Source organism: Lissotriton vulgaris, chromosome 11 (assembly GCF_964263255.1).
Source record: "Lissotriton vulgaris chromosome 11, aLisVul1.2, whole genome shotgun sequence".
NCBI lineage: Eukaryota > Metazoa > Chordata > Amphibia > Caudata > Salamandridae > Lissotriton > Lissotriton vulgaris.
Genome location: NC_141699.1, coordinates 698,624,124 through 698,639,380, shown reverse-complemented (window position 1 = coordinate 698,639,380; position 15,257 = coordinate 698,624,124). Strand labels below are relative to the sequence as shown.

Sequence of the window (15,257 nt, the reverse complement as noted above, 5' to 3'; positions counted from 1 at the left end):
TAACCTTAAACGTGGATGGGTTTCTGGCATCATGTGGTCCATTCTAAGATGGCCGCCACGCTAGTTGACTGTGTGACGTCAGTTACACACGGCGTCTTAATCACGGCGTGTGCATCGGGTTAGTGATTCTGAGATTTTGTACCGGGATCAACACGGACTGAGTTTTGCCAGTTGTTGTTTGCTGCTAAAGTAAGTACATTCCATGTTATGTAGTTTGCCACACGATATTATACCTTGCATACCCCGATGTGTCATTAATGTGGATTCGTAATTTCCCGCAGGTTATATGGTGGCTTTCTGATACGTACGTTTAAAACAATGTCTCACGTTTGGGTGTAGTGCTAAATTATGGTGCTATAGCGTACAGCACTACGTTCTAACGAAGTCCCTCTTTATTGTTATTTAGAGCGACCAGTCTGGCGTGTATTTACCGTGAGTAACACTCTAACCAGTACACGGTGCCTGTAGTACTACTCAAACCCATCGACTAATTATGGTGTTATCGCTTTATAGATTTCTCATTAGATTATCAGTTGGTCCTAGTAAATGGACATGTGAGTAATTTTATTTTGGATTTATTGTACACTCTTAGATTTTTTGTACACTCTTAAAATTAGGTCTTGGACAAATAGCACCTGGTTTAAGCATGCTTTTGGGAATTTGATCTATGGTAGTTCCACTTGGTGATGGTTGTCTGAGTTTCTGACCTTTGATTATGGTTCGATTCGGCTTTCTGCATGAAGCGGGTCATGCTGTTTTCACCTTGTTGTCTTTTTGCGTTGGGCTGACTGCATAATTCTCCTTGTACCCTAGGGTTCGATTTATGCTTATGTTATTACGTTTATATTAGATATTCCTGTGCAACTATTCTGTCCTGAAGATGGTCCTAGGGATCGGTGTGACCAACGAGGACTGAAACGTCGACGCACAACGCCTTTTTTGCAAAAAATTGTAAAATTCACCTAATATATAATCTGTGAATTTCATTGTGTTAATTCACTTGTAGGTGGTTCTATTGTTTACCCACATTATATGTGAAAGGTGTTCTTTTACTACCACAGAACCTTTATAACTATTTTGGTAGTAGTTTTTGTTGCCAGACTTTTATAATCAAAGAAAGCTATCTATTCATTGAAAATTAAAATAATCTATATTTTTGAAACAATTGGATTGTTGTTTGTGAATCCCTATGGTCACTATAATTAAGTGTTCATGCATGTGACATATATAACATTGAAATTATAATTGAAATGATTCCTTCCTGGACATTTTGCTTCTATTATTTTCATTGACAATGCATAACCATGGGCTGTCTTTGGTGCCACCACCATGCAGATTTCGTCTACAAGCATCAAATGTCATTTCGCCTGATTTGCCCCAATCCTCGGGGCCGTGCTGTGTAAATGGCCGGAGGGCTTAAAGGGGCAACAGTAGATAGGTGGTGGCAGGTGGATGGATGCAAAACCTCCATCAACATTAACTCATGAAAGAATAGTGTTTATGTAATGCAGTGCCTGGACAGTGGTAGAATATGTGACAAATGACATTGTGAAAGCATATTGGATGTGGTTGTTTGACAGATGCCTGGCCCTGGAAGCTTCGGTCCCATCTATGAAGCTATCATCATTTAAAGTGACACGTATTAACTGTGGGCCGCCATTTTCCTTCAGATGCCGTTGTTGGTCTGTGGCTAATGCCACATTCCATGTTTACAAACATACACGTTGTTTGCTTCACGCTCCGGACGTTCCAACAGCAGCCCAGGCGCTAACTTAGCAAGGTCAATTAATTTTCTTTGTAAGGCTGAAACTTAAAAGATGGGGAAGCGCACAGTGAAAAATGATGGTTTACAAAAATCATTAGTGACATCTTCCCCCGATCCATACGCCGGCATTGATCTGTAATAGATCATGTTCCCTTCCCTTATTTCGCTGGTTCGTCGGGATCAATACAGCAAGTGCATCGAGACTGGAGCAACACATTTCAAACCTTATAAAAGGTTATTTAGCTGCTAACAGTGCAGCAGATTCTGCAAGCCTGCCAAAAGGTTACAGCTTTTTGGGTCTCATAAATTACAGGCGACAGGAGGAAGAAGAAAAAAAATTAAGTGCAGGTTTTTTTTCTTTTTATTGTCTCGGTGATGGATAGGCTCCTGAACTAGTCAGAAAATACATCATATCACCTTTAATGGGTACACATTTCTGCGGCCATAACTCACAATTTTAAAATAGAAAATTGTGAAATATGGCGTCGTATATTCCAGCTCTGACATATTTATGAGTCTTTCCCTTCTTATAAATACAGTGATTGCTATTTTCAAAGGGGCCGTGTCAGGTATGAGCTGAGTGCAAACAGCTGCTGCGGTTGAAAAATTATAGCCGGAGTTGGACATGTTTTCAAAAACTCTCTGTAGCAGCAGTAAATTTACAATGTTTGTACTAACTGTTATTAAAAGCAAATGCAGAGCTTGGCAACAGGAATCCATTGCTCTGAAACAGCTGGAGTGACAGTACAGCGTGACAGCTGGGGTGAGCTGTAAGTCTGGCGCGAGGAGACGCGTTGACGCACCGTTTAAAGCAGCAGTGCTGGAAAGAGAGGTGCTCCGCCGAGTCGTTAACTGAGAAACTTACAACTATGGCCTCTACCGGGTGAGTAATTCGGCTACCTACTGCTGAGCACAAGGCCGTAGTTAGCACACCACTTTCAAAGGGACGTCTTGAAGGGGGCAGCCATGTTTTTTTTTGTTTGCACCGGATGCCCGCCCCTTGCACTACACATCCAACAACCAGTCCATTCTCACCGTCTTTACTGCCGGCTTGCAAAGGTCTTTCAAAGTATGAAGCCTCATTCACAAAAACACCGCATTCCCGTTTGTTAGGATCCCAATTTATGTATTTATTCAAATTATTTGTATGCTGTCTTATATTGCATAGATTCAGGGCTTTAAGTGGGTCGGGTCTTGCCGGTGCTCAGCACAGGCAGTTCCAAAAACCAGTTGTTCAGACAGGTCCCTATTGGGCTCTACATTTATGCCATCACCTTCAGAACAAATCTTAACTCCATAGCGGTACAACCCTTCACTGCCTGTGAAGTATCTTCAAAGCGCCTTGTTATAGTTCTTTCACTGGCTTATCATTTCAGAACTGTAGCATTTTCAATATTATATCCTAATAAACCATTCTTGTTGTTGATTTCTCTTATGCAGCTAACAACCACTGTCAATGCCAATAGTCCTGGCTTTTAGTAGGTGTCATGTTACTTGCTCAATTATATATCTGGATGCATTGAAGCAGCAAACTACCACTTGGGCGGCACACTATGCTAAGCACACATTTTAAGCTTACTGTGTTGTCGAGCCACGTCCTTAATTACATTGACCACGCCCCTTTGAGAGATCCCCCAGTTTTTTTTATCCCACTTAAAGCCCTGCCTAGATTACACTCAACCGGGTTACATGGCATTGTACAACAAAAACAGACTAACAGTAGATAACTGGTGTAGCAAGGGAGCTCTAGGACAAGGGTTGGGCCAAAGACCTTCTTGAGGTACATTTGGCTCTCTCATGGCTAGGGCAAGGCATAGCTCCCGGTTTAACTCTTCCAGAGGTGATGAGGATACGACACAGACAACAAGAAGCAGAAACACAATATGATTTAGAGATGAAAAAAACAAGAAAGTGACGCATCTGTAGAGATGGAAAAGTGACGCATCTGTGGAGATGAGTCACTTTCCCTGCTCCACCCTGAGACACCCTTTCGCCACCATGGATGCACACCATGGCGCAAGGATTGACATATGAGTCAGAAATTCTGACGCATCTGTTGATGCAAAAATCACACATTGCTGAAGTTGTGTTGCAAGCACAACGCATCTCCAGCAATGCATGGTGGTGGTGTGGCTCACTGGTTAGAGGCAGCAGACCCGGAAGCAGAGGTCGGCCTGGGACCCGGGTTCGATTCCCGACGCAGCAGGGTCTTGGGCCAGGGTCAGCGGACTCGATAATTCGCGCCTCGGTGCCTACTCCAACCATGGGTCCCACTCAGCAACTCTGGACAATAGCTTGCTTAATCTTTACTAACGGCCCCATCAGCGCCGGGGATGCTTGTCTTCACCTTGGAGATGCCCAGGAGGGACCATCTCACAGGGAAAGCCAGGATGGGTTCCCCAGCGGTATACAGTGCCGGGACGCCCCTTTGCTGGGGCAGCTGTGCGCTTTACAAGTATACGACATTTAACATTTATACAAATTTTTCTGTGTCACTCCTTACGCCTGCTCCAAGCAGGTGTAAGAATTTGACGCAGTGGCGTCCTAGTAGTGGCACAGTAAAATCTTGTAGATTTCACTGTGTCACTTCTACAAGACTTTGTTGCATTGGAACACCCACCCTGTATACATTATACCTGTTGGAGGTGTAATGTGACGCAGGGCTTTAGAACGTGACTCATCTCCCTAGATGCGTCACATTGTAAATGGGCCGCATTTTTACACTGCTGCTGCGTCACTTGAAGTGACGCAACAGCAGAGCAAAAATGACACAAGGGGCTTGTACATCTGCCCCAAAATATTTTGTGGTGAATGCAGGGAAATTCTGGCAGACAACAGTCTTGGGGGCAGATTCACAAGCCGCTTGCGTCATTTTTGCACCGCTGTTGCATCACTTTTTGTGAGGCAGCAGCAGTGTGAAAATGTGGCCCATTTACAACGTGACGCATCTACAAGATTTCACTGAGCCACTTCTAGGATGCCACTGCGTCAAATTCTTACTCCTGCTTGGAGCAGGCATGAGGAGTGATGCAGCACAATAAGTATAGGCCTCCTCATGCATTGCTGGAGTTGCATTGTGCTTGCGATACAACCTCAGCAATGCGTGACATTTGCATCAACAGATCAGAATTTCTGACTCATCCGTCAATGCTTGCGCCAAGTTGTGCTGTACTGAAAATACAGCGCATCCATGGTGGCTAAAGGGTTTCTCTGGGTGGCGCAGGGAAAGTGACGCATCTCTACAGATGCGTCACTTTCTTGTAAATCTGCCCCTCAAAACTTACATTTATGCTTATTACCCCCTGGCAAAAGCTTCCAACTTGGCTCTAGGTAGGATATACATATACATGTTCACAATGTCTACCAAAGAAATTGGTGCAACTATAAAAATAGAGGAAAATATTTTTTATGCCTTTTTTATATAACTTGTGTCTTTTGCAAGTTGAGTGCAAATAGCGTTCACTACATTTTCCATTTAGATGTACCACCAGTTATAATTTTGGCATTCGGTGCATTTATAAGCTCATTGAACCAGTCAGAATGGTTAAGGTCGATGAAATCCAAAATTCACTTTCATGCATTTTTGGGAGTTTTTGTTGTTGAAATTATGCACTTTTAATCACAAAACGCCAGGTACATTCACCCAAATCATGTGTAATTTTTAAAAACTTTTATATTTCCTTTTAAACAAAACACTTTACACGGACAAAAGACAGTTTACACATATCAGCCACACTGTTCAAGTACTATGACTAAATGGATACTCAACTTGATATACTGTTTAAAATTGCATAGATTGAGGTTATGTTTTTAGTATTATCATTACAATTTAAGGAAGTGTCATTTCGTTTGCGAGATATGACCTAAGTGAGGCCCATATATCTCTTAAAAAGAATAGATGAAGCTCTCCAGTGACCTCTATGTTTCAATATGTTCAAAACATATAGAGAAATCCCTCAGTCAGGTCTCACAACTGGATGCATTCTTGCATCTCCAATGCTTGCCCCCCCCTGTGTTTATCCAGGAGAAAGGCAACCGCAATACATTTCCAGAATCACTTAGAAATTTCCTTAACGTACCTCAAATTAGCAACCCTTAAGGATATCACCAAATCTGAGGAGGTGGTCTGTTCCAGTTCTGAAAATAAATTTTGCCAATATGAATATTTATTGGGGCAAGACTATGCCATATGCGAAACAATCTTCGTTCTGAACTCAGTCAGTCAGAAAAGTTATTCAGCTTAAAAAAGCCATAAAAGAGCATAGCACTGTCAATTTCATATATTAGACACATAAAACAATTAATTAAAACAAAGACATGTAAACTATTGCATAAGCCCAAGAACAGGCCCACATGATAGCATGGTTAACAGTATCTCTTCCTAAGGAAAGAAGTCTCTCTAATGAAACTTATAACAGCATGACAAATCTCTAGTGAGACAAAACAGTAAAAATGGCTATGGCATGGATCCTGCCTTGCCTAGAGTTAAACAGTCTATGAGAATATGTTTTAAAATTTCTAATTCCAGTGTTTTCCAATTTTATAGGCAAAATAATAGTGATGCCAAACTCAGAATATCCCCTACATAATTTAGTTCCACCTTCGCCTTATAAGAGAGGGTTGCGGCTCTCCAGGGTCATCAAAATTCTACGAAGAAAACTTTTCTCTGCTATTTGGCGTCTACCACGTCACAGTAACCCCACAATCTAGCCCTGTATGTTACAATTGAGAGGCACTTAGCTTTATATAAGCCAATCATTTCCGTCACAGATAGGTGGCGTAACTTGGCAGTGAAACGGAAGATTGCTTCCATTGTCTCCATAGCTCTGTTTGTTTGTTGCACCCTCAACATCAACAGTGGGTTCCAATTTAATTTTGAGTCAAAAGGAAGTCCCATATAGTAAAAACCTGCTACCTTGGTGACTGGGGCTCCCTGAATATAAAAAGTTTTGGATTTAGCTTTTCTTGGCCCACAAACAATTATAAAAGACCTCTAGTAGTTAATTTTTAAATCTAGGGGAGACATAAAGTCAACAAAGGCATCCAAGGCTTTCTGCATACTAATTTCGATTTATGGTAAGAGGACCGTGTCATCTGCATAAAGAAGGATGGGGATGAAACGTGTACCTGCCCTGGGAAAATCAATTTTCTTCTGGAGTAAGTGGGCTTCTAAGCTGTTTACAGAGATAAAAAACAGGAAAGGGGGTAGAATATAGCCCAGCCGAACACCTAGGATTGAATATAGAGATGGCGTGCATTCTTCCCCAGGGCCAAAATGGATATTGACCAAGGTGTTCCAATGCAATCGCTGGAGGAGAGTATCCATTGATTCTTCTACCCCATATTGACCAGCATGTCCAATAATTGAGACCGGTTGACCATGTCAAAATCACAGAAAAGGTCCATGAATGCTAGATTTTAAGAGCCTTTCATGGACTTGGTAAACTTTCCAACAGTGAGTGATATATTTAGACGCAGCTGAACTGTGCCCTTTCCTTCTCTGATACTGTATTGGGTTTCTGAGAAAATGTTATTTAAGGTAGCCCATCCCTCTAGTCATGTCAAAAGAATCCTTCCCAAAATCTTAGCTGTGATATCCAATAAGGAAATTGGCCTATAAAACGCTGGGTCGACTTTACCGCCTTTTTATAAAATCGGTACCACAATGACCTCTTTCTAGGTTGAGGAAAGGGACCAATAACAGCAACTCAAGTATTTTAGTTAGCATAGGGGCCCAGAGACTGAGTTTATCTTTAAACAGGTCCACAGGGACTCTGTCTAACGCTGGAGCTTTCCTGCGCCTGCCTTTTTAATAGCTACCTCAACTTCCTTCACTGTGATGGACTATCTCAACTGAAGTGCCAATTCTGTGCCTCTCTCTGCATGAAGCCCCATTTCTTGATGGTCAACATCCTTATTTAAAGGGGTTAAAGCTTCAGGAAAAAATGTTTGACCCATACTGTCTCTGAGATTAGACAATATACTTTGGATGTTGATCCTTCTAAAAATAATGGGCGGTTCACAACCTCCCAAAATTGCTACATTCCGCTTGAGATCCCCACAGCCAGCAAGTCAGGCCAAGCCTTATTTCTGAGTTCATCCTTTCTAGACATAGTAGTTGCTCTGTATGCTTTATGTGGAGCAACAATGGTTTCCCTGTTCTTTGGGACAGAGTTGAGGGCCATCTTTAACTGCTCATGAAATTTCGTGCAAGCCATATTAAACGACCGGAAAATGGAGGCAGTGGAAGATGAATATTTTCCTCTGAGGGCCTGCGATATGACTGAACAGACACCCTCAAAATCCTCAATTAAACAAACAGGGGAAGCCTCCTCAGACAAGCACTTTTCTCACCATCAACGATGAGTTGTTCAAAGAATTCCCTATTTAACAGAATATGAATGCTAAGCAATACATAAATAAGATTGGGACCGATCACCATTTCAATAATGTAAGCCTGCCAAAAGCTTTTAGTGGAAAACTCATCCACTTCTACTAGCTTAGTGATCTTTGATAATCATTCTCCATAGGTTTCCTTATGATGGGTACCATTTCCCATATTATTGAAAGCCTGGATATTATACAGATTCAAGTTGCCATCTGAGCGGCAATTGTAATGTGAGCTCAGCTGTATTTCTCATCCTTGGAAGCATCATCGACTGTGACCAGTTGATTCTTACACCTGACAAGTCCCAATATGTATTTCTTTTTCAAAAATCTCGTTAAGATTCCTTCTGGGGTCTTTCACTAATAGCAGACTATCATTCGCATACACAGAGAAGAATAAGCCAAACTGTATGCCTCGCAGATGATAAAATTCATTCCAGATACAAGCTTGTGGTTCCACAATCAGGGTAATGAATATAGCCAAAAGTAGGCAAGCATGGCAACTGCCCCTGTGTATTGGTATTGGGTGAAATAGCAGACCGTTAACCTTGAATCTAGCTTTAGGTTCTGAGTAAAGTAGATTAATCCATTTGAGTATGGTCTTACCCATACCCATTTTCTCGGCCACCTACAAGAGAAAGGAACATTCCAAGGAGATGAACACCTTGGTGGCGTCTAGAAAGCTGGCCCCTACTTCTACGTCAGGGTATATCTGGTGCTTAATGTCAAAAAAGGTGCATGCAGATTATCTGCTGTAGAACTACTGGAGAAAAACCCAAACTAGTCTTTGAGGAACAGGCTTGGTAGCAGTGGAAGAATACTCCTGGCGATAATTTGGGCCAGAACGTATTATCTACATTTACAAGACACAGCCAGGCAATAGGATTTACTCGACTGAGGTGGTTTTCCCGGTTTTAGTAGGGGTGTAAGTGAGTACCTCCTCCTCCTTTTCTCAGTTCATTCTGGGTGAAGAAATGCTTTCTTGAAAGAGAGAGAGCTTTTTAAAACAGCCAACACGTGTTTTGCCCTTTCGCGGTCATTCGGACCAGGGCTTCCTTAGGGTTTGTTTTCAGTTCATATCAGGTCTTGTGCTTTCAATTAGCATTACAATAAATCTCTCAGCAGCGTTAAACGAATTGCGGTCTTTCGGCAAACATAGTTAATGTTGCTAGTTCAAATAGCTTCATTTGAACTAGCAACATTGTTTTAAAAAGCTCTCCCTGTTTCAATATACAATGAATATTGGAAAAATAAACATATGTGAAACCACAACCAGGATCCAGAAAGCATTTCTTCACCCAGAATGAACTGAGAAAAGGAGGAGGAGGTACTCACTTACCCCCCACTAATCATTAACGGAGGTACAAAAAGGTTCGATACCTTGAGATTCACCTCCTCCAACACTAAGTACAAGGCTAAAACGTCCAGGAGGGGAACATTTGAACATTCTCCTACTACCTAATGGAATGCTTCACTAAAGACTGCATGTACAAATGGACCAGGTTCTGCAGCATATTCTTTACAAACTTCAACTGGATGCTCATCCCTTCTGAGGGTGGTGTCATTTTTCATGGTTTTTTAACATCTTTGGTTTCTTCTAGAATGATAGGGGTACATAAAGGTTTTAGCTGGTGCATTCTGATCCAGGTAAATGTGTCCCTGTCCAGAAATTGATTTAAATATTGTGCTGATAAATTAACCCTGGGGAGCATAAGTAGGTATATTAGTCATTAAATCCATGTACAATTTCAGCAGGATTGGATTTTAGTTCTAAAGTCAATGTCTCCATTGGGACTATACCTGAGTTTGAGGAGACTTTAAGGATGCTGTGTCCCTTGGAGATGAACTTGTCCTGCACAATTGTTTTGAAAGTATCCCATTATGTCACAAATGTAGGCACAGAGCCCTGATTAATATCAAAGTAGGATTGAATTACCTGACATATGTCAGTTTTTAATACCATACCCAATAGTTCAGTAGGCTTAAATCACCACAGATTTCAAGGGTTGGCATTTGTGGGGACGTTAAATGTAATGACAAACAGTGAGTGGTCTGACATAGTCCTAGGTGTTTGCACAGTACCCATGTCCCAACTCATCTCATCCTAAGAACCCAACCAGAAATCTATCCATCAGGAGGACACATGTGCTGCTGATGTGTAATCCCTAGAATCTGTACTCTCCACTTGGTGCAGGTGTAATAGCTTAAAGTGATGACAAATAACCCACTGTGTATCTGTTGTGGCAGTGAGCTTCCTTCTGTACAGCCTGTGTGAAATCTGTGTAGTTTCAGGATTGTGTCCCATTCTTGGTAATCGACAATAGAGTGGGGCTCCTGACACTAGTTATGGGGCAAGTGAGCAATGGGCCCCTTCAACTAAAATTAAGAATTAATTATTTCAGCCAAAGACGTCATTCATGAGCCTCTCCACTTGGTCTTCAACGCGACCCACATTTTTGGAATCCTGGACCCCAATAATTTGTAAGTTCAAATCAAATTAAATCAAATCAAGGTTTATTTGGTACATTGAAAATGTCCATAAAAGCATACTATAAAACAATGCATCATACACCAAAATACATTCATAATCAATTGTTAAAAAAATTACTTATGCCATTTAACGGGTATTATCTATTCAATTTTATGATTCAAATTTTCCAAATAGGCAAGGTCTCTTCTTTGTTTAATGGCGGACAATATAAAAGCAATTACCATTTGTAAGTTACTTCTTCTAGACCAGGTCCCCAGATCTTCGCTCTTGGCTTTCACTTACTCCAGTTCGAGTTTAAGCTCTTTTGCAATTAAGATTGAGCTACCACATTATCCTTAATGTCTGCGATATGTGTATTCTGATAGTCCAGTCTATCATTTATGTCATCCAAGCGCCTAATGAGGCAATCAATTTTTTAGTCAATTGTTGCAACACCGCCACTAACCTGGAGTATGATAGTTGTAAGGTCTGGCACATTTTCCAATTCAGTTTGTTCGGCAGTGTTTGAGGCTCCATCTGAATCCAATTCTTCATCTTGCAATCGTGTTGCTTTCTTGTGATCTTCAAATTTCGAGCCTGGGTTGTTTTTTATCTGGTTTACCCATTTTAGCTGTGAGGGCCAAGTGCAGTAATGCGAGCACGGCTCAGCACCGCCACTAGGAATCATAAAATCGCTCTGCCAGATTCAGTGGTGCACGGGTCAGCACTCTCCTTCTCTCCGGAGGTGAAGACAGGATTATTATAGCTAGGCAGCAGAATTGATCAGAAGGTTAGCAGAGCCATAGATGATCTGCAGCGTACACTCAGCGTGTACCAGAGAAGTGTAGTGTGTAAAGCACTGTGCAGTTCTGGTTTGGTGATAATGAGACTCCCCAAACTCTTCTTCACCTACATCATCAATGTTCAGCTAATGGGGCCTAGTTTTCTTGTAATACAAAGTCAAATGCACTCCCAGTTGCGCCCATTAAGAGTGCCAGCGTCAAAATGTCCAACCTTACAGGCCAGATGACCATCCATGACACTCTTTGTTGACTATTTTGCACACCTATAGCATCAATCATTTGCTAGTAGCATCCAGTCTTAAGTTATTAAAATGCCCATTCAAATGCCCTCACTTTTGTTTGATTCAGACTACTATTGCCCTGGGGACTTTCAAAATCGTCAGTTGCAAGGTATATGTCCTTGGTGGACGCTAATTGCCCCCCATCACATTTGCCATCCAGCTATCTTTTAAAGAATATAAGTTGTGGGAGGAGAGGTTTGCTCTTCCGCCGTAGGGCAGGCACCCTGAAATATTTAATGTGGTTCCTTATCGGTTTTAACAGCAAACGCCCTGCCCCCGTGGCAATCGCAGCAATCAATCAATGTTACATTTTTTATTCTTTTGCAAATTTTATCAAAAATACACCAAACAATCTTTGATTCCTTTTTCAAGGCAACTGTCACTATCGATTATAGAATAGCCTATATGGAAATTCTTAAGCTTAAGAGGTAAGATTTGATTTTTTTGTGTAAGTTCTTTCCTGAAAGTGGCAGTCCAGTAATCAATGGGTATCTTATAACATATTTGATTGCATTTAATTACATGTTGCTGCTATTTAATATTGGTCATAAGCTCCGATTGTGGAGGGTGTTCTGTAGACATTTTTAACCTGCATATTATGGTCCTCCTTTCATAGTTTATACTTGATTGCACTTTATTATACTATGCTGCCATCTGTTTACCTTTGATCGCACTTTATCATATTATGCTGCTATTTGTTCATTATCTAATTGCACTTTATTTATATTATGCTGCTACCTGTCATGGACAATTTTGGTAAATGCTTTCAAGAAGTGGCTGCTTTGCACATTTGCCCTTTTTATAATATACGTATTATTATTGTTGTCCTTGTGGCATACCTCAAATCCCTGTGTGCTTATTGCCTTTTAAGTTGTGTATTGTTCTTAAATGTATGTATTTCTGCTGGTATTTTGACCTGTGCTTTTAGGGATATTTTATATCCGAATAAAGATTTATTGAATTGAATATTGACTATTACAATTTTATGTGTAGTGTCCTAGTTAGTGAACAAGAAAGTACTATACAATATACCAACGTTCCCAAGTTAGCACACATTTTAGGTGTCCATAATTCCCTGGATGTTACATTCACATTTTCCTTTACAGTGAGTAGGAGCACCCTTGCTAAGTCTCAGCAAGAGCAGCATTTCCAGCTCCCTCAAAAGCGCATGGTTGAAGTGTTCTGTAAGTACATCCAGCCAATCAAATCACAGCATTTTCCCCTAACACTGCATGCATTATATTGCGTGACCCTTATATCTCATACATCAGTCTAACCATTACAGGACAAGCTAAGCATAAGTAATTGTAATGGATGAATACAGCTGTCAATAAAGTTAGTTAGACGGTGTGGAGGTAGACATAGTTAATAATAGCCATACAGGTAGATTCATGAAAGAAAAATCGGCTCGCAAAGGGTCAGATTCTGCGAATCTGGTCCTTTGCGAGCGCAATTTTTGCATTTGGGATTCATCATCCCAAATGCAAAAATCGGTATTTAGGCCCATAGGAATGAATGGGGAGTTATTCCTTATTTGCGATTAGCAATTTGCTAATCGCAAATAAGGAATGTGTAGGAATCGCAATTTATTTAGCGATTCCTACATGAATCCCGTTTTGCAAGTCCTTAATAGCGATTCTTTAATAATCGCTATAAAGGACTCGCAAAACGGCACTATGATGAATCTAGCTGTTAGTCCTTAGGCAATACACTGTATGTGACATCGTTGTAGGTTGAGATTATTGACTTTGATATAGTGTCATAAAAATGATCTCAATATACTGATTGTCGTTAAGCACAACATTATTACTGCCAGTTATCAAAATTGACATATTCAGAAATCCAATTGCAGTATTGCTAGTTCTAAATAAGCTGTGTTTATACTTCCTATTTAGCATAGAATTGTTGGTCCCAATTAGCACATATTTTCACTTTCCTGTCGGAAACCTTAATGCTTGTTTCTGTTAAAAGAGAATTAAAGTAACCAGTTGTCACATCATTGCAGTTCCCTGTTATCCATTTTGCACTGAGTCCACCTGGAGGGCTATGGAGGAGAGAGGATTCAATCCACCTGCCAAGTTATGGAAGAGAGCGAGGACACACTATTCAGCTGTGTAAATTCCTTTAAGAGCACAGGGATACATTTGTTTTTGCCATAGTCTCACCGTTTGGCTTTACTCCGCCAGCTGGAAATGACCCAACAGACTACATTTTAGAGAAATACATTAGACTTGTAGTGTAATAGCACGCACACAGCAACAAAAATAAATAAACATCACAAGGCTTGAACCATTTTATAATATCCAAAGTATATCATTTTGATGCAACCAAAAATCTTGCAAATTTGAAAAGTGATCAGATATGATCTTAAAAAAATAAAAATGCTCTAATAAAGAAAACTCATTTGCTTACTTACATTCAATGGGAAACGGTAACATCCTGAAAACAAATCAAACAAAACATATGTCGGATTTCAGAAGGACTTAGGGTATAATTCTTGGTGTAGATAAAATATCATATTTTTTATGTCTACCTACACATATATCAATTCCATAAAATCAAATTTCGCTATATTTGTAAGGTAAGTACATTTTGTTTTAAAATATACTTCCCTACTCATGCTTACCCTGACAGACTAGTGTTAGCAGTTAATATGTATGTCGATTGCTATTTACAGTTGGATTAAAGCCTGGTGAATGATTTTATCTCTTCATTAATTTGCAGCACGTTATGGAGGAGATATCTGTACAGCTGCCAAAAAAGATACGCAGGACTCAAATCCTTGCTAAAGCAAGCCTGGTCAAACCATAAAACTCCAGTTGGAAGAAGGTGACCTTCAAAAATCCAGGTTCAAAGTAAGGCCTTGGGATGTTCCTACTGATTTGTCTGCTTTTTTATGGTTAATTCTCTTTTGTGGGTCTTCTGTGACTTTAGTGAGATTAGCGGGAGATGCAATAGGTGATATAAGATAAGACCACCATGACGGTAGGCATCGATCACGGAACTGGTGCTGAACTCTTTTTACAGAGATGAATTTACTATTAGTGGGTGAAGTCCCAAACCCTTTTATTTATGTTGTGTCCTCCCAGGTAGGTGCCACAGGATCCTTCATTTGACATGCATAAAATGCAACTTTTCTTCATTGACATTAAAAATGTGGCCCATTTATAATGCAAAGGAAGACATTTTTCATCAGTGAGTGCGGATCTCATTTGTTGTCTGTATAATCTTCCTCGACATCAGATTTGATTGAAAATCATAGCTGGATATTGGAGAAGATAAAAGTACTTCTGGGTGAGCAGGAGTTGCCGAATGCACAGCCAAAGTGAGTGGTCCTCGAATTTATGTAACTTTCAATCTTGATTTTTTTTCAGTTGGTGCAGACCGTGGTGGTTGTCGAGGGCATCCAATAAAAGCTTGATGTCTTAATCTGTCTCAAAAGTTTGCTCTTCATTACACCAATGTTTCTATTGGGAATATTCAGATATATTTTATGTATGACCTGGCTACCAAATCAAAAAACTCAGTTCAACACAATTGTCTAGCACCGA

At 40.5% G+C, this 15,257-nt stretch overlaps 1 long non-coding RNA gene across 1 annotated transcript; it reads left to right on the top strand.

The window, feature by feature from the left end:
• Positions 1-2,403: 2,403 nt before the first annotated feature.
• Positions 2,404-14,563, top strand: LOC147683341 (uncharacterized). Its single transcript, XR_015301035.1, has 3 exons — positions 2,404-2,648; positions 12,813-12,890; positions 14,431-14,563. It is a non-coding gene; the product is annotated as an uncharacterized LOC147683341 (long non-coding RNA).
• The last annotated feature ends 694 nt before the right edge of the window (positions 14,564-15,257 follow it).